Source organism: Aethalodelphis obliquidens, unplaced genomic scaffold (genome assembly GCF_003676395.1).
Source record: "Aethalodelphis obliquidens isolate GAN/ISIS:26980383/991018 unplaced genomic scaffold, ASM367639v1 scaffold12, whole genome shotgun sequence".
In the NCBI taxonomy this organism is placed as follows: Eukaryota; Metazoa; Chordata; class Mammalia; order Artiodactyla; family Delphinidae; genus Aethalodelphis; species Aethalodelphis obliquidens.
The window spans coordinates 24,880,721-24,904,359 of record NW_020837956.1 but is presented as its reverse complement, the minus strand read 5'-3'; the positions used below and the strand labels follow the sequence as shown (position 1 = coordinate 24,904,359).

The 23,639-nt window shown below is 41.3% G+C and overlaps 1 protein-coding gene across 4 annotated transcripts in view; it reads left to right on the top strand.

Annotated features, from left to right (window-relative positions):
- NCOA1 (nuclear receptor coactivator 1) overlaps window positions 1-23,639 on the top strand; it is a 366,502-nt gene that overhangs the window by 102,040 nt on the left and 240,823 nt on the right. Inside the window, exon 1 of one of the 4 annotated variants that reach the window (XM_027113705.1) lies at window positions 2,671-2,975. The exons of the other annotated variants lie outside the window; for them this stretch is intronic. The gene's annotated coding sequence lies outside the window, so the exon portion shown is untranslated. Of the gene's footprint in view, window positions 1-2,670; window positions 2,976-23,639 lie in introns of those variants that run through there. 4 annotated transcript variants of the gene reach the window in all.

Below are 23,639 nucleotides of genomic sequence, written 5' to 3'. Positions count from 1 at the left end.
GTCTCACCCTAGAAAAGTCCTTTCTTTAGTGTCCATGGATGGCAAGATAAATAATACCTTAAGTTCCACTCATCATCCAACAAAATCTCAGCACTGCCTGTCCTGAGGATGTTTAAAAGTTAATTAAGACACTGGGCTGCAGAGTGGGGTAGGGGTGGGGGCTGGGAGAGGGAGATGCAGGTGTTATTAACAGTTGAAGCCGTGGAAACAAAACCAAGTCAATCTAAGTGAGAAGAGAGATGGGAAAAAAAATTAAACCTTGAGGATACCAATGTTACATGGTTCTGTGGAAAAGGAACAGCAAAGAAAAGTGCTAGGGAAGGGAAGTTCAGAAAACAGGCAAAGAGAGAAGAGAATGATGTAGAAGACAGGGGAGGGGAGGAGAGTTTCAAAAAGGAGGACTTCACAGTATGAAGCGCTGTAGGAAGGCCATCTAATGGGGTGGGGGTTTGAAGTATCTACTGGACCTGGCAATCAGCAGTGACCAGCGTGTAGCCCCGACAGGAGACAGCGTTACCTGCACACATGGTTATGTTTGTAGGCCTCTTCATACAGTCTGGACTGGACTAGACTGGGAGGTATGTTCTACAGAAGGGGATTAACCTGGCGATTGAGAGATACATAGCTCTGGGTATTTTCAGTGATTATTGGGGATGGGGACTCTGTAGGTGGCTAGATGTCCTGCTAAACTAGTTGAGGGCAAGAGCTAATGAAATGCACCTAGGGCTCCAGTAATAAGAATCAAATTAATGAATATGTAAAGAGGTTTGTTTGTTTGTTTTTATTTTTGGCTGCATTGAGTCCTCATTGTTCCGCACAGGCTTTCTCTAGTTGTGGTGAGCTGGGGCTACTCTTCGTTGTGGTGCGCAGTCTTCTCATTGTGGTGGCTTCTCTCGTTGCAGAGCACGGGCTCTAGGCGTGCGGGCTTCAGTAGCTGTGGCTCGCGGGCCCTAGAGCAGAGGCTCAGTAGTTGTGGTGCACAGGCTTGGTTGCTCCACAGCATGTGGGATCTTCCTGGACCAGGGCACGAACCCACGTCCCCTGCATTGGCAGGCAGATTCCTAACCACTGCGCCACCGGGGAAGTCCCTGAATAAACGAATATATGATGAATGTGGGGTGTGGACTAAAGGTTGGTTTATGAGCAGTCCAGAATAGGATGATGAGCAGTCCCGAACCTTTTTGGCACCAGGGACCAGTTTCGTGGAAGACAATTTTTCCACAGACGGTGCGGGGGATGGTTCAGGGGGTAATGTGGGCGATGGGGAGCGGCAGATGAAGCTTCGCTCGCTTGCCCGCTTCTCACCTCCTGCTGTGCAGCCCAGTTCCTAACAGGCCTCGACCGGTACCGGTCCACAGCCCGGGGTTTGGGGACCCCTGATCTAGGGTATGGCAGTGAATGATGGCAGGATGGAGTACATGCCTCTGGAAGAAGTTGCTCACTGAATCAGAGAGGTGCCAGGGAGGTTGGTGTTTTCAAGGCAAGGTCAGGTTTCAGTTAGGAGGACTGTGAAGGGTTTAAAGATTTCTACAGGTTGCTCTCGAGTAGAAAACACTGAGAGACAACAACAGTAGGACAGGATTGAGGTAGGTGCAGACAGCTACCTGGGAATAAGAATGCAGGAAAGGACAGCTGTCTGCTTTACAAAGCACCTCCGCAGCCAGCGACCCATTCATCCTTCGGACAACCCGGGGAGAGAGATAGGTATTATATTGCCAGCCTTTGGAATGAGGGATGCTTTCCAGATAAGGCTCGGAAAGCCTGTTCAACCGCTGTTTGAGTCCTCTAATGACAAGGAACACTCCACTTTTGGAAGTAGCACTGCCATTATAAAATTTAAAAACCGAGTAGAAAAGAAGAAAGGTGTGGGCCCCCTTGAGGGGAAAGCTCTGTCAATGACAAACATTTTGGGTAATTCATGGAACTGCAGAGCCAGACGCGTCAGTCAGATCTTTTCATCTGTAAAACGAAGGGGGCAGATGATCTTTCTTTTCCCTTATCTAATAGCCTGTGAAATCATCTAGGCAACCAACTCCCAATTTTACAGAATAAAAAAAGGGCTGCGGATGTGTCTCGCTCAAAGTAATACAAGAAATTAGCGGAGGGACAGGCCAGAACCCACTCCACCCGGGTCTACTGCGCCCCTCGCCGCTCCACACCTTCCCGGACAGATCAAGCCAGCGGGAGGCTGCAGGCCGGGCGGCCTAGCTGAAAGCACCCAGGGGTTCGAGGCGGCTTCCCGGCAGCAGTCATAGGAACGCCCCGAGGGGAGGGGAAGAGTTAGGGCCTCCTTTCCCACACTTCGTTAGGACGGGGGCCGGGGCGGGACCGCGGCAGCCCTCCCTCGGGCCTGCGGCCGGCAGAGGGCGCGGAGCGACTCCTCGTTTCGCTGCCCGGCGGGCGGGGAACTGGCTGCCCCCGGAGCGCCGTCGGAGTTCGCGGGCACCGGATCGCGGCGACCCGGCCGGCCGGAGGGCGCAGGGGCAGCGCAGAGGGCAGGACGGCGGGAAGTGGGCGGGGCGGCCGGGACCCGGCGGGGCGGGGCGGGGCGGGGCGCGGAGGGGGCGGGGCCGCGAGCGGGGGGCGGTGGCGGCAGCGGCGGCGGCGGCGGCGGCGGCGGTAGCCGAGGAGGAGGAGGAGGAGAACATGGCGGCCGCGGAGAGCGGCTGAAATGCCTGTTTTTCAGGCCAGGCGAGCGGGAATCTGAGGCGATTCTCTGAGCCTTCCCCTCAGACGGCTGAACCGCGGCCTCGAGCGCCTCGACTGCCCTGTTCCCTGCTGCTCCCTCGAGTGCAGCCTGCGCCCGGTCCGTTCTGCATCCCCCTGCGGGGGGACTCCTGCTCCGGAGGAGGGGGCCGGAGAGCCGCGGCGGCGGCGGGCTCCCAGCCCGAGCAGCGGCGGAGGCCGCGGCGGCGCCGCCACGGTCGCGGGCGAGCGCGGCGCCCGTCAGCGCGGCCCAGAGGCGGCGGCGGCAGGTGAGTGGCAGGCGGCGGGCGCCGAGCCTCCCGGTGGGTGCAGCTGTCACGAGCCGCGCGGCCGCCGAGGCCCTAGGGGGCGGGAGCAGCTGGTGCCCCTCCGCCCGCCGCTCTCCTTTCTCTCCGCTCCGTTCCCCCTCCCACTTTCCCCGACTTCTCCCTCGGCCTCGCGCGGCTGGAGGGGGCGGAGGTCGCAGCTGTCACGGGCACCAGCTGGGGGCTGCGCCGCGGATGGAAACTGCTGCAGCAGCGACTTCCCTGCCCCGTTTCCCAGTTGCCCTAGTTAAGAGCGGACGGGGCGAGCATCCGCGGAGGGTGCGCGAGGCTCGCGGCCGCCGGCCCGGCGTGGGGAGAGGCGCCCCGAGCCCGCGGGCGCTCCCCGCCGCCGAGAGGGGGAGCCGGAAGTCGGCGCGGGCGCCCCTCGGCCCCGGCGAGCGCGGTGACCTTGGCAAGCCCGGTAACCTCTCTGAGTCTCGCTTGCCGGGACTGCGAAATGGGGATGACCGTGGCGAGTCTTCTTGTAAGCGCAGCCTCCGACGGCGCTTCTGTTTACCCCCGCGCACTTGCTTTACCCTTCTCCAGACGAGGCATTTCGGAGGCAGAAACGGGATGGATAAGTGAGATTTTCCTGTTATGTTTAGGGTTTGGTCCCCTTCGTCGGATTCTTCTGAAAGGATTTAGAAAGGGGAGCAAACATGTTGGCTGGAAGACTGAGAAGTGGGATGGGTTAATGGTCAGCGACAGAACTCGCCATTCCCTAGTCGCTTGGAAGAGAAATGGAGAAACCGGACACCAGGGTCCCTGCTCTTACTACCCAGCTGTGTTGTTTTTTGTTTTTTGTTTTTAAAACAGTCACTCCCATAGACTAGACACTGCCTCGCTTGACGATGTTAGAGGGAGACGGAGGGTTTGACAATAAAGCCTGTATGTGTGACAAGGAGAGTCCGTGCCGCTGTGGCTGCAGTTTGGTGGGGAGGAAAACTTTAAGCTGGAGGATCTTTTAGCCTTTCAGGCTGGGCTCTCTTCGTTCACTGTAGGTGTTGAAGAGGCAGGTGTCCTTGTGGAGAAGGTGACATTCTTTTTCTTTTGAGACGGTGACTTTTTAATGCTGAGCATGATGGTGGTGAATGAAGGGTTCTGGAGTGAATTGCAGTCCCAGCACCTTCTGTTGATGCCAAGAGTAATCTCTGTGGCGACGATTTGTGAGGGCTGAGGCTTTCACTTCAGTGATTAAGAAATCTTCAAGTGTCTGTGTAAAACATTGCTGCGGTGAAGCTTAGATTATACTGTACAGCTGAAGGGATGGAGTTCAGGGGTTAAATTTGTTTGAGGTTTGTCTTCAGTTTTGGAATTGGTTGAAGGTTAGTCTCAAAAAAAAAAAAAAAAAAAAAAAAAAAGTTGGCCAAAGGGGCCTCTCAGCTTGTTTCACAGAAGCTGTGATGTAGTAGGAAGGGGGTCAGATTTCATGTTGAGAATAATATAAAAAGAGTGTTTGCTTGGGTCTTTTGGCTCTTGAACTAGAAATAGTTTTGGGTTAAAAGTAGCAGTGAGGTTTGATTCAGCTTAATAAATGGGCATTCCTTGAGCTATGTCATAAACAGATGCAACTGCAAGTGTTTCTTTTTTATCTCGTGTACTCTGTGGAAGGGTCTAATTTGGTTTTGTGAACTAGCGTTGGAAATGGTTTCTCTCTATTTCTTATTCAGATTTTATCCTTTGGGAACAATGGATCAAAAGGGGGGCCTGAATAGGGAATATATGGTTTGGAGAGAAAATGCAGGGATGCTGCTTATAAGAACAGGCATTTGGTTTGATTTTTGTAAACATTTTGCAGTGGTTATTTATTTCATCTATTTAACTCACAATGAAGTTTGAATTTTAAGGTGCAGAATTTGAATTTTACATAGTTTATAGTTGATCTTTTTCTCATTTCCTTCTGAGAAAATCTGTAGGATTGTGTCTTTTAAATTACTCTTTGTGTGGTTTAAGCCAAGGGAGTATTTTAGATCTGCATTTTTGGTAAGTGGTTTTATTGAAAAAAAGTGCTTGATGGAACTAATGGTGATTGTTCCACTTAAACTGGGATTATATAGACAATGCATTTTCCTGCCTCTTTCTGCCAACATTTGTTTTTCTTTCTCCTTCAATTCCAGGGTTTCATTTCTAGAAATCTGGGCTGGAAACAGAAGCAGCAGTTTGTATAATACCAAGAACTTGCTTATGCCAGGAAGCTGTAAGGGTAGCATGAAGTGGGTGTGGTATAAAGATACTGCCACTCTTTAAGACAATTTAACTGTTGAGGGAGTCCAGGGTCAAACTTTAATTTTTGTTGAATTTCCTGTTTTCTTTGTATGTGTTAATCTTTTGGTGGGCAGAGGATTGGGTTGCTATGGTGCTGACTGGTGTATATTGTGAAAGCACTGGCAAAATTTCATGCTTTTACTCTATACAGAAGGGTGCTAAACAAGCCTAAATAATTTAAAATGTTGTTCCCAGGATGGAATGTTCTCTGCATGTACTGTTGATCCTGCTAATCCAGTGATTGGTCTTCACCAGGACTAAATGTTGAGTAGGTGATGAGGGTGGTATAGAGGTGCTGAAAGGTGGAGTGGGGAAGAAAGGATATTGGACATTCTTTGAAAATCTTTTCTCTATTGGACTGTATATCAGAGTATGGTTTATAATTCTTTTTAAAGGACATCTCTGTCCTCATCGATTTCACATAACTTCTCTTACATACTACCTTTGTTCCTTAGTTAAGTTTGTCTTTATTGCCCTATCCCCCAAGGGCTCCACATTGTTTGAATATGTTGCATATTTTTGGGGTTGGTTGGTCTTAAACCATATGGCCTAAAATAGCTTTCATTTTAGGGCAAGTATGGGAGGTCAACACACACACACACCACCGAGTAGAATCTTCTTAAGTCATGGGACGAGGAGATCCCCAGGATTCTCATTATTGTCTTGCAGTGATTTTTACTTTCTGCCTGTGATAATCACAGGAATTCTCAGAGGGCCATCAGCTGCTTTCCTAGCATAGGTCCAGGAGCATGTGGTGGGCTCCATTTTACATTACTTCCAAATATCAGGTGCAGAAGAGTGTGGGATTGGGTGAAGTGCATGTGTTTCAGGAGTTGAATGACAGAGCACTATATCCAGTTTTGGGCTGCAGAACCATACAAATTTCTCCCCACCTTGTACAACTTTCCTATGAGTTGGACAGACTAGACTGTAGGAAAGGACTTCTTCATTGCTTCTCTCCCAGGTTAACCAGTAGCTTAGCTTTTGGGTATTGGTCACTAAGGATGGACCTTATGGTCTCTAACCTTTTTTCTTACCATTGGAGGTGAGATCTAGTCATTTCAAGCCTTTCTTTCTCTCTTCTTTGTGTTTTACTTAGACTTTGCGCCTCTCTCTCAACATATGGGGTCAGAGGTCATAAAATGGCCTAATGGCAACTGTGTACCATTCTTGGTTGCTTAGTTTAAGGAGGAGATGCAGGTTTTTTCCTTTAGTTGAATTCCAGATGATGTTTTGTGGGTGCACAGTATTTGGATTAACATAAGTTATTATTTTATATTTCTGCAAGATACATGGTTGAATAAGAAGAATTATTACAAAACACTGACACCAACATTTAAGTCCGGTTCTAGAAATGCAAGTAGAATTGGTTGTTGAATCCATGCTTCCTCCCCCATTCCCCCATCTGCAACACAGTATTTTTGAGGCTCCTTGAAATGACAGGCTTTTAGAAAAGCTTAGTATAGTTATCATATTTTGAAGATAAATAGCTTATGCCAAAACAGAAGCTATAGTCACTGGAGGAGTTGTAGAAGACTTCACATTAATCAGTCTAGTCACCCTCATCTTAGATATATTTTGATCTAATCTCTCCCCACGGGTATGTTTCAGTGTGGAGGGTGGGAAGTTGGGCTTTACTGAGAAGTCCTGGACCTGATCACTGGGAACAGACAGATGAGATCCACAACAATAGGTGCAAGCACAGAAGTGAAATACACCTATTAACAGGGCCAGAAGTCTAATAACACTGGTTTATCCAATGCTTCCAGAGTGCTACTTCATTTTTGCCTTGTAATTTTGAGGCAGTTTTTAAGCTGCTTTTGAGAATGGATGTTTGACTTCAGACACGGGAATGGTGCCCTGGCTCTTTTACTTAGTGGATGTAACCTTGGGCTAGTTATTTAGCCACAGTAAACCTCAGGTTTTTGTGCTTAAAATTGGAATAATGTACTTAAACTCATATTGTTGTGACCTTTAAATTAACTTATTGTGTTAAATAACAAGATATGTCTACCATAATGATTGGCAGGTAGTTAAGACTTTAATAATGTTTTCTACATTTCCATAACCTAAACACATCACTGCCTAATCCATCATCAGATTATCTGATTCTTTTCTTTGCAGTTTCTTGCATCTCCCCCTTTATTTCTGCCTCTACAGTCTGGTCCTCCTGTCATTTTGCACATGGAGTAACTAGCATCACATGAACTCTGTGGGCCTGAGTTTCTTTATCATTAGATGAGCATATTGGTCTGAATTCACATTTCTTCTTGTGCTGAAATTCTATGATTTGTAGGTTTATAGCTGTTTGCCTGCATGCATTTGCCTCTCTAATTCATCCTACATATAAATGTTGAAAAAATTCTTTGCTGAAATATTTTTTGATGTTATTGTTTTTAGTGGAGACTCTCTGGACAAATTTATCAAATGTAAATCATTTAAACTGTTCTTGTATTTCTCATTCCAGAAAATTTGCTGCAGATGGCGTATGCAGAAATGCTTTGTAAACTGTAAAGTGCTATACAAGTGAAGAAAGTATTATAATCACTTGTAGATATCTTGCTTCTTTGATTTTACATGTTTCGTTTCTTTATTTAAATTGTATTCCTTTTTCCTTTATCGCATGACCTTCAAGAACAGTCAAAGCTGGTATGTTCTCTAGAAAGCTTGATTTGTATCACACTTCTTTAGCATCGATTACCCAGTTTGTTCTTTTTTTTTCATTTAATTAAAAAAAATTTTATTGGAGTATAGTTGCTTTACACTGCTGTGTCAGTTTCTTCTGTACAACAAAGTGAATCAGCCATATGTATACATATATCCCCTCTTTTTTGGATTTCCTTCCCATTCAGGTCACCACAGAACACTGAATAGAGTTCCCTGTGCTATACAGTAGGTTCTCATTAGTTATCTATTTTATACATAGTAGTGTATATATGTCAATCCCAGTCTCCTAGTTCACCACCCCACCCCTTCCTCCTTGGTATCCAACATTTATTCTTTACGTCTGTGTCTCTATTTCTGCTTGGCAAATAAGGTCATCTATACCATTTTTCTAGATTCCACATATATGCATTAATATATGATATTTGTTTTTCTCTTTCTGACTGCACTCTCTGACAGTCTCTTGGTCCATCCACGTCTCTGCAAATGACACAATTTCGTTCCTTTTTATGGCTGAGTAATATTCCATTGTATATATGTATCACATCTTTATTCATTCCTCTGTTGATGGACATTTAGGTTGCTTCCATGTCCTGGCTATTGTATATAGTGCTGCAGTGAACATTGGGGTACGTGTATCTTTTTGAATTATGGTTTTCTCTGGGTATATGCCCAGGAGTGGGATTGCTGGGTCATATGGTAGTTCTGTTTTTAGCTTTTTTGTTGTTTGTTTGTTTTTGCGGTACGCGGGCCTCTCACTGTTGTGCCTCTCCCGTTGCGGAGCACAGGCTCCGGACGCGCAGGCTCAGCGGCCATGGCTCACGGGCCCAGCCGCTCCGCGGCATGTGGGATCTTCCTGGACCGGGGCACAAACCCGCGTCCCCTGCATCGGCAGGCGGACTCTCAACCACTGTGCCACCAGGGAAGCCCCTGTTTTTAGCTTTTTAAGGATCAGTTTGTTCTGTATAATAAATTTTTCTTCCTTTCCTTCTTCTTCTTCTTTTTTTTTTTTTGGAAGAGTTTCTCTTTTTAGTGTATGTTGAATTGGCTTTCCTAATTAGATTAGAAAATCCTTGAGATGGCATGAACCACAACATTTAGAGCAAAGGGCCCTTAATGGTGATTTGGAACAACCTTGTTAATATTATAGATGAGAAGACTAAGGCCAGACAAATATAGTAATTTTCATGGGTCACATAGTGTCTTTACTTGGGCAAGAACCCAGGTATTTGGCTCCCAGTCTTCTTTATGAGAGTTACTTCTTGTATTTGAAAGTTATTACAAAGAGATTTAAAATTTTAATAATTTTAGTAAGATTTTGAGTAATGTGTAAGCTAGTAGGAAAGGCATATTTTTGTTTTTCGGCCCAAAATTGTCAAATATTGTAATAAGGTATTAATCAGGAATTAATTAAGGCTGCTGTCTCAAAAAGTACAAAAGTGCCTGGAGAGAAATGTTGGCTTTTTTTGTATGGCCCTCATTCAGAGTCAGCAAATATTTATTGAGGACTGTCTCTGAGACACAGTGTACTCAGGTACTGTGCTTGCTCTATATGTTACATTTTATAAGCAAGGAAAGGCAGCTCAGGGAAGTTAAGTGGCTGGTATAAGATTGCACAGCTTGTAGGTATTAGGGATGACATTTGAGTCCAGGTCTTCTGACCTGAAATCACGAGCATACCTCTAAATTGGCTTCTCTCCAAGGTGCTCCCCACACTTGGCCACACTGTAACCCTCTGTTACTTTCTGGACTCCTTTCTGTTGTCTACATGTGCAGTAGAGACTGCTGCCATCCCCATTGCTTTCTGATGATCCAGGAGCCGATGTACCAGTTACTTAATGAAAGTATCACTTTAAGATTTTTGTGCTGTTTCTGATCTCACCTTTGTACCTTAGTAATGTTGATTTTTTGGTGCTTCTGTCTAGGTAAGCTTATCTTTGAATGGTTGGTTTGGATTCTTAGCAATAAAATTCTGCCTCTCATGTTTTGTTAGTATTTAAATAGCTAAAGCTTAGGGTATTTTTTTCATTTGGAATAAATTGCTTGGTCATTCTCTGTGTTTCCACTTGTATTTTGAATGGTTGGTCTTATTCTTATAGCTTTAATATATTACATCTTACATTTTTAGTTTGCTTATATGGTTAAAACATTTACATGCTTTTATTATCAGGCATAGATTCGGTTGTTTAACAGTAGAAGATATTCTATTGTGAGAGTATGTTTGCATATACACAGATATCATGCCATATTTGACCAGATAGTTGAAGGATGAAATGTCCTTGCCTTTTGAAAGTACCTGTATGTGTAATACTGGCTTTACTTTGCCGAGTTTGTTTGGAGGAAACCAGGGAAAAGATATTTGTTCTACAAAGTCTAAGTCCTCCCTCCTTCCCCATTCCAGATGGTACAGGAAGTCTGTAATTGAATTTCTAAGTAGCCACTCAATCATTCATTCAAGACATAGTTATATGAGTACCTACTTTGTTCAAGGTGCTGTGTTGTTAAAAGATAGGGAAGTTAAATGATAAGATATAGATCCTGTCCGTAAGGAGACGATGACCCAAGAGAGGTGATAAGACGACACACAGATACCTATATTACTAATTAAATGTGATGAGTGCTGTGGGAGAGGTACTGAAATAGTACTTTGAGGAATCAGGAGAGTGAGCAATTATTTTCATTTGAAAGGGATAGGGGCAGGTTTCATGGTGGACTTCGTGGTGAACAGGAACATTGAAGGCAGGGGATGATTTCTGTGTGAGTGAGGGGGAGGAGAGCAGTATATTCAGGAAGATTAAATAGCAAAGATGAAAGGACAGAGACGCTTGGGGTTATTTCGGGAATCATAAAGGGGGAAAGTGCAAGCGGGAGGGTGGCACCAGCTGAAGTGGGAGAGGGAACCAGATGTTCTAGGTGCAGTTGTAAGACATTGAATGATTTTAATGGAGGGAGGTGGTCAGGAACGGTGAAGTTTGTAGATCTGGATGAAAATGAGAAGTGCCAGTTTTCCAAATCTATGTGGATCTTTTTCTGGCGGGTTTTACACCCCAAATCTTATATTTTCATAGTTTTTGAAATGATTCCATATGTAAGGCTTACCACACTGGGAACTTACGCATTTTTATGTATATTTGAGAACATACTTTTTTTTTCTTGATAGAAGTTAGTACAAAATCTTTTTCACTGTCTTATGCTTTTAAAAATTAAAAAAAAACTTTTTTAAAGCAGTAGCTATTTCTTTAAACAGTGTGTTACCATTTGGAATTCTTAAGATGATGCAGTGGACTTGTTTTTCAAGTGTAAAAATGTCATCTCCTTATGTAAATATGTGTCACTGTATAAGTTAGATTGGTCATACAAGGTGAAAGCCCCTGGCTCTCAATATATTTCATGATTTATTTTACCGATTTATTTATACCCTGCCATGTTCCAAAAAGGATTTAAGGCAGGATATGTCATGAAGAGTCTTGGACCTTGTTCCAGCCCTGTCTATTATTTGACTGAATTGCTAACCAACATTACACTGAGGGAACAGTGTTGAAGACAGCTGATGTCATAGAATGTTCTGCAGTTGTGTCTTTTGCCAACTGGTAGTAATTCAGAGATGGGTACAATATAATTAGAGTACCTTTAAAGATAACTCCTTTGAACTTCCATAGCATGCCAGGGAAATTGGTTGGAAGGGACTCATGGAGAGCTTTGACCCTTGGGAGCCCAGGCACATTTAGAGCAGTGGTCTCTACAGTAGGGTTTACATAAAATTATCAGAGAAATATTAGAGGTGTGTTAGTTTCTTTACTTTCAGTCTGCTGTGATGTTTTATAGTTTATAGGAGCCTGGGTAATTGCAGTTTTAGATTTATTATTTTAAATAGTAGACTAAACATATATTGTATTACAGTAGGGAGTCACCAAGCAGATTTTTTATAAAATATTTCATACAGGTTAACTGGTCATCTTGAGGTAAAGGACTTAAGAATTGTCTAATTTAAAGATGACTTATTAATTTTTCTTTCACAAAAATACAAATGTCCAAAATTTGTTGACATTTTTCTCTGACAAGTGTCTGTGAGTAGTATACTACCTAGCAGATATTTATGAAAATAAACCCACTAAATCTGTCCCTTTGGGATGATGGTAAATTCTTAACAGTGACTCAAAAAGTAACTACCTTTCAAAACAAAATAAAATTCAGTGTTTTGGAGAGAGGTTATTGAAAATGTATATTTGGGACTATTTCCATCATTATTGGATTTAATTGCTGAAAATGATGTTAAAACTTTAAGAATGTTTTTATATGTACACTTGAACTTGAAAACCAAATTTTCTAACCTGTGTGAAGACCTTGTAAGAGACGCATTTTAGTGGTTTTGGGCCCATCTACTGAAAATATAAAAAAGGCAATACTATCTGATGAGTTAGTAAGAACAACTGATTGTCATCAGGAAATATGGAAATGCACTACCTGAATTTTAGCAAAAACTTTTACATAAATGGTGAAGAGGATTGAAAATTGAAATTCATGTTTTATTCAGTACAGCAAGTGATGCAGTTCTTCCCTTTGGTTATACTCATCTTTGTGAAGTATGTTTTTTGGCTATGATGACCATTAAAACCAAATAAAAGAGTTACTTATTATAAAAATGAACTGAATTTAGAGCTAGCATTTTAAGTTGCTGTATTACAAAATATGAAAGCAAAATTTAAAAATAATAGTGTTCATCACATTACTCTCACCAAAAATGGTGGTAGTATTAGAAACAATATTTATCAGGGAGAGCATAAAGCCGTGTCATCAATAGGTAAATTAAATGTTTAAAAATTGTTTATTTTATTATAATAAGTGTCATTCTTTTACATATCCATTTTTGTGTATTCTTTATAAGGCACATAATTTATTGGTCTAGTGGGCAATGTATATAAATTATAAATAAATGTACATATATGGCTTCTTATTCAAAACCTTTTTAACTGTGGGGTATATGATAGAAATAGTTATCACTGTTTTGTAAGAAGGATTTTTTTTTTCTCTGTAATATATTTATTACTCTGGTCTTATAAATCAGAAAAGGAGAATAACACTTCTCCCTAAGACTCAAAAGAAGCTCCAGCACCAGCACCCAAAGCTGAAATTCTACTTAAACTGCTCCTTGAAAAATTACACACGAACAGTGAAACATTATCATGTGCTATGCTAGTATTAAGAATATATTCTAGGGCTTCCCTGGTGGCGCAGTGGTTGAGAGTCCGCCTGCTGATGCAGGGGACACGGGTTCGTGCCCCGGTCCAGGAAGATCCCACACGCCGCGGAGTGGCTAGGCCCGTGGGCCATGGCCGCTGAGCCTGCGCGTCCGGAGCCTGTGCTCCGCAACGGGAGAGGCCACAACAGTGAGAGGCCCGTGTACCGCAAAAGAAAAAAAAAAAAGAATATATTCTAAATTATCCCGTTGCTATGTATTTTGTGCATTCGGTGATCTACCCAGTCATAATGTACTCACACATACGTGCTTTATCGTACATAATGCATACTGTGTATAATCATACATTATTTACCCCATGTACATAAGCACGTCCATTAAACTATTAATGTTGCATAATAGATAATTGGTTCACCGTACATACCATTCTTTACCACATAGATACCCATTGTGTAACATATACAATTAATATTACATAGAACACACTAATAATTGTACGTGCCCTATTAAGTCACATCATTTCCAGTCAACATGCTTGTTACAACAGATAATCAGTTCTTAATCACCAAGCTTAGGACGGGTTTTTAAGTAAGAACCCTTGGAGTTCATGGACTAAGAGTCTCTAGATAGGCTTTGTGGGGGGTGTCTGTGAACATTCTGAAATTATGTATATGCAAAATTCTATGAGTCTGTGCATTTCTCTGGAGAGAAATTCATAGGGTCCCAAAAGGGTCCATGACCTCCCCAGAGGTTAAGAACCTCTTTTTTTAAGGACTGGGACCTCAATAACTCCATTCATGCAGTCTTATTCTCTTGCCAAGTTTAATGGATATATCTGATCATTACTCAGGCCCACAGTATGACTGGATTTGCAGTCTGTTTTTACATTTTGCAGTAGACGTGATCGCAATGCCTTTGGCCTTTACAGATGTTTGAGCTCCTATCTGTTTGTTGCACAGTTACCTGGCCTTCGTCACTTGGCTGCTTTTATATATAATTTCCCACCTCTGTTCCCCCAAATCCCAGTGAAAAAGAGTGGATCTTTTGTATGAGTGTGGAGATGGAAATGAATATATGTATAGAAGAGCCCAGCATCAATTCAAGTATTGGGAGACCCTGCTGGGTAGGCTGGAATTCACAGTTCCTGTGGCTTTAACCTCTTTGTAGCATCTGAATCTCAGCTTTTTAGAGTCCTTAAGGTCTGATTTGACATATGCTGAAAACACTTTCCAAGTTCTGTCAGCTCTTTAGATCTATTCCTTTTCTCCTGTCATCATTCTATTGATAATTTAGGCCTGATATTTGCCATAGTATCCCAGGGAGGTCTCACTGTCCCCAGTGAGTTCCTTCTTCAGTGTGTCCTAAATTTTGTTTTGGAATGATCCTAATTTTGCTTTTCACTGTGTTACTTTGTTTAAACCCTTCAATGGCTCCTCATCATTGTCAAGATAAAGTTCCTTAGCCTGGCATTTAAAGCTTTCCAGTGTCTGGCACCAACTTGCTTTTCTGGTCTCATTTCCCACTAGTCTCCCCCAATAAACTGTTCAAAGTAAAATTGTTAGTTACTGTCCCTAACACATCCCTTGGGCTTCTCTGTTTGCACTCCTTTATAATTCCTTTCCTTGGAATGTTCTCCCTTATCCTAGTCTATACCTCTTGAAATTCTATTTATCCTTTAAAGCTCAGCTCATATTCCACCTTGCTTGTTAAGTGTTCAGACTATAAAATTAGAAAATAATCCCTTCCTTCTTTGAACTCTTTTAATATTTATTTTCCTTATTATTAATTTGACACTTTATACTGCCTTTATACTCCATGGAATTTTTTTGTTTTCATGTGTCGTATCTCCCAAGTTAGGGTATGAGAATGGCAAAGGGGATCATGTTTATATTCTGTCCTCTGCAATGTTTTATGCATGTAGATATTAAAATGTTTGGCAAGTCATATTGATTAAATCATGATACTACTTATTAATGTACTTAGAGAAATAGGCCTTTTTTTAATGTGTGCCTGGAATACTCATACATAATATCTAGGGATCCTCTTTACTGGCTTCAGGGTATTTGGGAAATTGAATTGGAAACCAGATATTGCTTGGAGAGCATGTAGTCCTACAGCATAAGAAGTTGGCTGTTAAGGGCTATGTTCAAAAGTCTGGGGTAACCTGGTGACTCTTTGTTTTCCAGTGTAGCGCTCCACTTGCCATGGATAACAGAAAAGCTTGTGTTCGTTCGGCTCTCTCCTTAGCCATGCCGGAGACACAAATTCCTTATGTCTTGAGGAATACTACATTTCTGTTTAATTTTTCAACACATTCTTCTCAATAGAAAATAAAGATTTATTGAATAATTGTTGTTTGAATGGTTAGTATGGGGCACCGTGAAGTAGTTATACCTTAGGGTTTCTGCCCTTCAAGGAGATAATGATCCTTATAAGGAGTCTCATTTGCTTTCAATCATACATGAATTAAAAAATAATATAAAAGATATCATAAGGGAGTATAGAACTAACTAGCTTACTTAGTTGCTAACTGAGATATGTGGAAACTCCTCTAGCACTTACTATTTTTAGCACTCACTTGAAATTTATTTATTATCATTTATATTTGTTTCTGTTTTGACATGTGTTCTTTCTCAGCAACCACATTGTACATTATAGAAAGTAGAGGCCATTTATTATACTAGTTGTGTGCCAGTACCACAGTGCTTTTCATAGTTCTTTACCTGCAGTATACATATAAGTGTGTTACTGATGATGCCAGGAGCATGCTCTGGGTAGGCTTCCTGGAGGAAATGGAATTTCAGTTAGATTTCTAGGATTTGAAATGATGCTTATAGCATCATCTCATGGAATATGAAAAAAAGGGTTCTGTAGTTGAATAATAAAGTACATATGTTTGGTGCATTATCTGAACATGGAGCCTCCTTGGTTACTAGGCCTTTGGCCCTGAAGTGACCCATGTCACTTCCTCTTATAGCCGGTTGGCCAAAAGAAGTCACAGGGCACTACTTACGGAGCCAGGCATGTGGGCAAGAAATGAATATTCAATGAGCAGTAAATGTCTTTGCCTCACTATAGCAGAATTGGCTTTATTCAGAGAGATGAATACTAGAATTGGTAGGCCCTACTTGGAATCATTGAAGTAAAGAATTGTTTCTGTGTGTCAGTATAAATAGGGATTTTATTATTAAATTTATTTGTGAAAAGAACTTGTAGTGTTGACTGGTAGCTCTTGGGGTAATTAAAGGAGACATTTTTACTGTCTCTATTTTAGGTGTAGGTATTATAAATTGTTTTAGTTTAGATGGTTTGCTACCATCTTTAGAGTAGGTATTTGAAACAGGTAGAAAGAGATTCTTTGGCTTCAGTAAAACGGATCCAGAATATTTGTACATGTACTCTTAAGATTGATTATAAGGTGAGAGAAGTGAGAGGGGGCATAAAGGGCTTTCAGATACTATTGAAGGCCATTTGCTCTCTGAGGATTTCATAAAATTTCTCTTTACAGTCCCTAGAGGTCTTTTCCCTCCCTCTTATCAACATATTGCTAATTAATTAAAATCTGTTTCCTCCATTTTTTTGTTTGTTTTTTAATACTTGGTTTGATAAGGACCGTTGGGTAGTGGTTAAAATGTTGGCCAAGTGTGGAGGACTAGGAAGCCCCCATCGTTATTTATACATGAGGCTTATTTTCCCCTCAATTTAATTCTAAACTGAACTATTTTTTTGTTGTTGTTGTTTGCGGTGCGGGGGCCTCTCACTGTTGTGGCCTCTCCCGTTGCGGAGCACAGGCTCCGGACGCGCAGGCTCAGCGGCCATGGCTCACGGGCCCAGCTGCTCCGCGGCACGTGGGATCTTCCCGGACCGGGGCACGAACCTGTGTCCCCTGCATCGGCAGGCGGACTCTCAACCACTGCGCCACCAGGGAAGCCCTAAACTGAACTTTTTAGACCTTAGGCTTTCTTTCTGACGGCATTCTAATAATTATTTCCTTTTTAAATTAAAAAATAAATCATATATAATACATGACTATATTCAAATAATAAATTCCAAGAAATGGGAGTACGTAGAGTTAAAAGGTGAAAGTCTCTGTAGTGAATCATATGATAGCTAGTAATTTAGGCTGTATAGATTTAGGCTGTCTAGTATTTCCTTTACCTCCTTTTCAGGTTGCAGTATCCTACCCCTTGGCCAGGGGGTGAGCATGTGACCTAGGCTTGGTCTGTCATAATGTTCCATTCCTCTGGACACAGTGACTGCTGCAGGATGGCCATATGACTAAAGCAGGTTCAGACCCCTTCCTTGAGATTGAAAAACAGATATTGGATGAGGGACAGGCTCATTCCTTTGGAGTTGCTAAGCTGACATAGAGTGTGCCTGGCCAAATGAAGGAAGCCTATGTGCCATGGGAAAGAATGAGGCCAACATACAGACTGAAGCAGAGCTGACCAACTCTCTCTTACACACAGGCACACTTAAAAATGCACAGTCATACACATTCTCACATGCTCGCATGTGTGAGCATGGGGAGTCATTGGAGCCTCTGGATCCACTTGAACCTTAAAGTAGATCCAGTTTATATTTCCCAGTTAAATGAGTTACTCAGTTGCCTGACTTGCTGGTGTGAGTTTGAATTGGGTTTCTCTCAGAACTGAAAGAGTCCTGACCATTTCAGACCTCTGTTGGCAGCTATCCCTCTCCTTCCCTCCCCACTACCCACGGGATCATACTTTTTGAATTGTTATAGGCTTTAAAAAACTTAATATCATGGGAATCTATCTATGTCAGAACATGAAAACATGAAGGAGCTGTTTTATCTTTGCATAAAATGCTGCATAGCATTACATTAGATGTATATTCTATAGTTTTTTTAACCATCTCTCTCTTAATAGACATTTAAAAACTAGTTTTTTGCTGTTGCAATCTATGTTTTGGTAAATGTCCCAGTTTGCACTTGTTTTTGCAGGTGTCTGAGAACACACCTATGGAATTAATGGTTATGCCTATTTAAAAAATTGATGTCCTTTCAAAATGTTATTACAAAGGCTATATCACTTTATGCTTTCACCAAGAGTGTATGATAGTTGCTGCTTTCCCCTAACTTTATCAGCTTTGGATATTATCAGTCATTTCTATTTTGGGTCTATCTGATGGGTGAGACTGGTATAAAGCATTGTTGTAATTTGATCAATTTTGTAATTTGATCAATTTGATTAATTTGTAAGTTGATCATCTTATCAGATATTTATTGTATATTGGATTTTTTCCCCTAAGGCTCTCTTGTTCATACTTTTTTCATTTTCCTTTTGGGCCTCTTGTCTTTTTTGATTGCTTCCTAGCCATACTATACTTATGATGTAGTTTTTATACTAATTAGGGATGGTCTTGGTAAACAGCTGACCCTGTTACCTAGATATTTCAAAAAGAAAGATGTGAGATATCTACTAATCCAAAACTCACATCTTATTTATTTATTTACAGATATCCCTGAATATTTAATTGATTTATGCCTGATAACTTTGTATAGCTGCCTATATAACTTTGTTTAGCTAAGGGGTACATGTCTCAATTGGATAGTCTATGCGTACTTAATTGAGGTGATTTTATGGCTGAGCTAAAAGTTGAGAAACTCTCATTTGGAGAATTTTCCAGGTCCAAATCATTGTGATTACATAGAATTTTGGGACTCAATTAACCATTTGTCCATTGGTGCTGGATCAGAACCACTTTGAGAGGAAAATTTTGGCCCTATAAGAAACTATTTTCTTGGCTAACCCCCGTGGAGAGGTGGGTTGGCTGCATACTTAGATATCTTTAGTGCTTAGGTTCCTTAATTTTCCTAAGAGCATATTAACCTAACTCTGTACTTGATTGACTATGAAAGTGTATAGTTTACCTGTAATTGGCAGTACAGAATAGCTTTACTCCAGCAAGTATGTATTCACTTACTTTGCAGCCCAATTCTTATCAGAAACCTCGTAGTCAGAAACAGGACTCTTTGAGAATTGCTTAAATAGTACACAGTCAATCCATTGCTTTAGAAACAATCAGTTTTTGATTGAATCAAGCCAGAATACCAGAGCTACATATATTGATTGCATTGTTTTAGACCGGGGTAGAGTTACTTTTACAGAATTGTTATTTGGTGTAATGCAATAAACCTTGATTGAGGGCATTTAAAACAGACAGTTTTATAAGATTTAGTACACCTCTTATTGTAGAATTCTTGTGAGGATATTATCTCCTTTATCTCAGTGCCCTTGTTGATGTTGTAACTACTGCTACTACTATGACTATTACCTGGTGATCTGGAGTACAAAGACAACACAAAATGAGCTAAGAGTTGATGGACAAATACTGCTCTTAGCTGATGGCAAATGCTTTTGCCCAAAAGGGAGGCAACATTATGGAAGAGGAGTGATATAATGGTTAGGGTTCTGGAGTTAGAGTTCCTGGGCTTGAATCCTGGCACTGCTACTTCCTAGTTGTGTGTTATTTAACCTCTTGGTGCTTCAGTTTTCTCATCTATAAAATGGGGATAATAATTGTACCTACCTCTACAAGGTTGTTGTGAGAATTTTGTGACTTTAAACATATAAAATGCTTAGAACGTGCCTGGCCCAGGACACATGCAGTGAAAATGAGCAGCTGTTGTTCCCCTCCCCCCCGCTTTTTTTTATTGTGGTAAGATGCACATAATATAAAATTTACCATCTGAACCATTTTTAAATGTATAGTTCAAGCTGCTACCATTTTTATCATCATCATCATCAGTATTGGAACCCATGTAAAAAGAATGTAAAAAAAACATCATTTTTAATCATTATTATCATTATTAGAACCCATGTAAAAATGTGTAGTAAGTTTTTTTTCCCAGGTCTGGGTACCAGGAAAGCTGCACTTCCTTTGACCAGCCGGTTTGCTTGTATTACATAGTCATCGTGACTCTTATAACCTACGGTATTTCTCTCTTTGCAAGGTAGCTCAGTCAGCTGTGCAGCCCTTTCCTTGCAACTGTATAGGACCTTGTGGCACATAGTTTGTGTGATAAACTTACCTCTGACTTTATTTTCCTCCTTCGTTTTCTCTTTGCCCCATTCTTGTCATTTCTTTTTTGTTTGTTTGTTTTAAATAAAACTAAGTAGATTTTATTTATTTTTGATGTATTATTATTTTTTAACGGAGTTTTTTTTATTGGAGTATAATTGGTTTACAATGTTGCGTTAGTTTCTGCTGTACAAGGAAGTGAATCAGCTACGTGTATACATATATCCCCTCCCTCTTGGACCTCCCTCCCACCCCCTCTCCGTCCCACCCATCTAGGTCATCACAGAGCACCGACTTCTTTCTTTTTAATTCTAATGCATTCTGTGAGCTGTCTCAAATCTTTTTTAGAACAATATGGAAATAAACAAGTAATCTTCATTATAGCATGTGCCCATGTTGAAACGTCAGATGAATTTTCATTTAATTTACCTTAAGCTGGCTGCTTCTTGATGACAGGGAGGTGCTATAATTTTCATTAAGATATCTCAAATCGCATCATAGGATGGGTTACTTCTGGGAACGTTCCTGTTGACAGCTAATCCTGTTGATGGTGTGGGTTTTCTTTTAAGCTTCAATTACAAAAGTGTTCCTCCTGACTTTTCTTGTTTGTTTTTTCCCTTGACCTTTGCTTCAGCCTTCTCTTGTAGATTTGGGGGGTGGGATTGAGGGGGGAGGATCACGTTAAGAACTTGTAAACCTGTAGTCTTTAAAAGTACGCTTCAGAATAAGACTTTTGTCATAGGTGTAACATAGGAAGAGTAAAGGCTGTATGTGTTACTGTCTTTCTTTTAAAAACCAGAATGCCAGTTTATTGATGTACAAGGGAAAAAAGGAAATGTCCCAAAGCCTAAAATATTCCCATATATTCTGGTTATGTCACTAGCATATTCTCTCCCTCAAGCAGAGATGTGTAATGGGGCTGATGCTATTGCCTTGTTGGGGAGAGAATTAAAAAGAAGTTGTTTTGACATCAGGATTGATTGAAAAGTCTTTTAAGTATTTTTTTAACTTGTAGATTTCTTCTCCCCTCGCCCTCGCCCCCCCCCCCCGCTTTTTTTTTTTTAATTTGTCTGTTGAAGAATGGATCATAAGGATCAAAAAGTGGGCAGTGGCCCAATTCCTGGAAATCCCCACCCCTTCCTAAAATAGCTGGAATTCTCCTCCCACTCGTTAGCCTATGAAATGACCCATGCCTATAAAAACTGACAACCCCATACCCTGGTGCCTTTCTCACCTTCTGAGATGGCCCATTCTCTGCCTGTGGAGTGTGTTTCTCCCAAGGCCTTTCTCACCTTCTGAAATGGCCCATACTCTGTCTGTGGAGTATGTTTCTCTATAAATAAATCCATTTCTTACCTATCACTTTGTCTCTCACTGAATTCTTTCTGTGATAAGAAACTGAGCTTCATTAAGTCCTGAAACCAGGTGTGTGACCTCAGTTGGAAGACTGCGGGTTTTGGCCGGGTTCAAGTCCTGGCCGCGTGGGTTCAAGTCCCAATCTGGGTTTAAGCTGGCTTTGAGTCCTGGCACGTGGGTTCAAGTCCCAATCTCAGGTGCACAGTTTCAGCTTGTCCTATAGAATTTCTTATAGTCTGGATTTCTGTTTAGTTTAACATGTTTCTCTACCCTCTTTGTATATCCTATAAATTGGTAATTTGATATAGAAGCTTGATTAAGGTTTAATTTGGGGAGGGGGAAAGATGACTTTATAGGTGGTATTATGAGACACACATAATGTCTAGTTGTCTTTTTGTGATGTTATCAGCTGTGAGTATTGCTATTAGCGTTCTATTCTTAAAATCCTAAAATGATCACCATGGTGTCTAGATGAGAATGGGGAAGCATTGCCTGGAAATGCTGGCATCTACTCTGTACAGATAGGACTCCTGGTGATCATTCGAGAATGATGCAGTGTTGTGTAGACTCGGAGACCAGTCTTGGCTTCCTTGTTTAGGAGCTGTTTGATCTTGCATAATTAACAACAATAACAGTAGCGGCAGCTACCATTCATTTATTGCTTATTTTACACCAGGTTCTGTGCTAAGTGCTTTATATATGTTGTGTAATCTGATCCTCATAACTACCCTGTAAGCCAGGTATCTTATTTTGCAGTTCACTTTGCTGAGAAGTAATGAAGCGGGGATTCAAGCCCTGAGTGACTCCAAGCTTGTGCTCTTAATTGCTTTGTTCTTCCATATCTGTAAATTGGGGTATAAATATAGCTGCCTTATCTATCTTGTAGGGTTAATGAGATATTGTGTGTGAAAGTGTCTTGAAAAATATTATAGATGTTAAAATGAGAAGTGTGCTGGATGGACAGTACACAAAGAAAGGTGGATAATGGAGGTCTTTGCCTTTGGCTAAGTGACAGTGAGAAGTTTGGACGGAAAGAACCCTCTGGTCATTTTCTAACTTCTGTTTCCATTACTATGGCTGTTGACATGTGGGAGAGTTTCCTTCTCTTGTTAAAATTGACAGTGATAGAGGTTTTATGTGTGGTAAATGTCACATGTCAGAGATCACTTAAGAGTCTCTGGGTGAATAGTGATGTCTTGGTTTTACTCCAAGGGACATGTGTATAGGCTTTGTACAGATATTTTTAACTGAGAGAACAAGAGTATAGTCACAGTTCTTTTTCTAAAAGGATAATATATTTATTGAAAGTGGGGGGGGGCGTTAACTGAATTTGTGATGTCATATTTCTTTAGCTGGATAGTGGGTATGTTATGTATGTTAAAATTATTTCCCCCAAAATACCTTTTTTGTATGTCTAAAGTATTTTATAATTAATAAAACCAGTGAAGTGCAGAACAGTAATAATCGTATGTGTAACAGACCAAGAAAGAAATAGGTGTGAAGTTAGTACCTTTAGGTCTAACCTTCAGTAATTTGTTATCAATTATGATATTGGTCATGAGTACCTGGAGAACTGTGTTGAGAAGAGATCTATGGCCATGCCCAGTTCCGTGGCAGAGGGTGTTGTGATTGATGACTGACATCTGCCTGGGCCAGGCATGCAGAGTGTAAGCATATATGCTTTGTTTTTGCTAAATGTTGGTAATGTGTTTACCAGAAATCCCCAGGCCTTGACCTGGACTCATTTTCTTGGTTCTGTGCTTCTTCCATTTCTTCTGTTACTTTGGAAATCATGTTGCCATACTATATTTATTATGGCAAAATATCTAGGATTTCATTGTGATATTTCCAATAAAGGTTTCTCATTTATTATTATTTATTATTGTTTTTGACATGTAATTCACATACCATAAAGTCACCCGTTTAAAGTATACAATTCAGTGGCTTGTATATTTGCAAAGTTACGTAATTATCATCGCTAGTACCAGACTATTTCACTCCCCACCACCCCCCAAAAAATACCATCGAATCATATACTATGTGACCTTTGGTGTATGGCTTCCTTCACTTTGCATAATGTTTTTAAGGTTCATTCATAC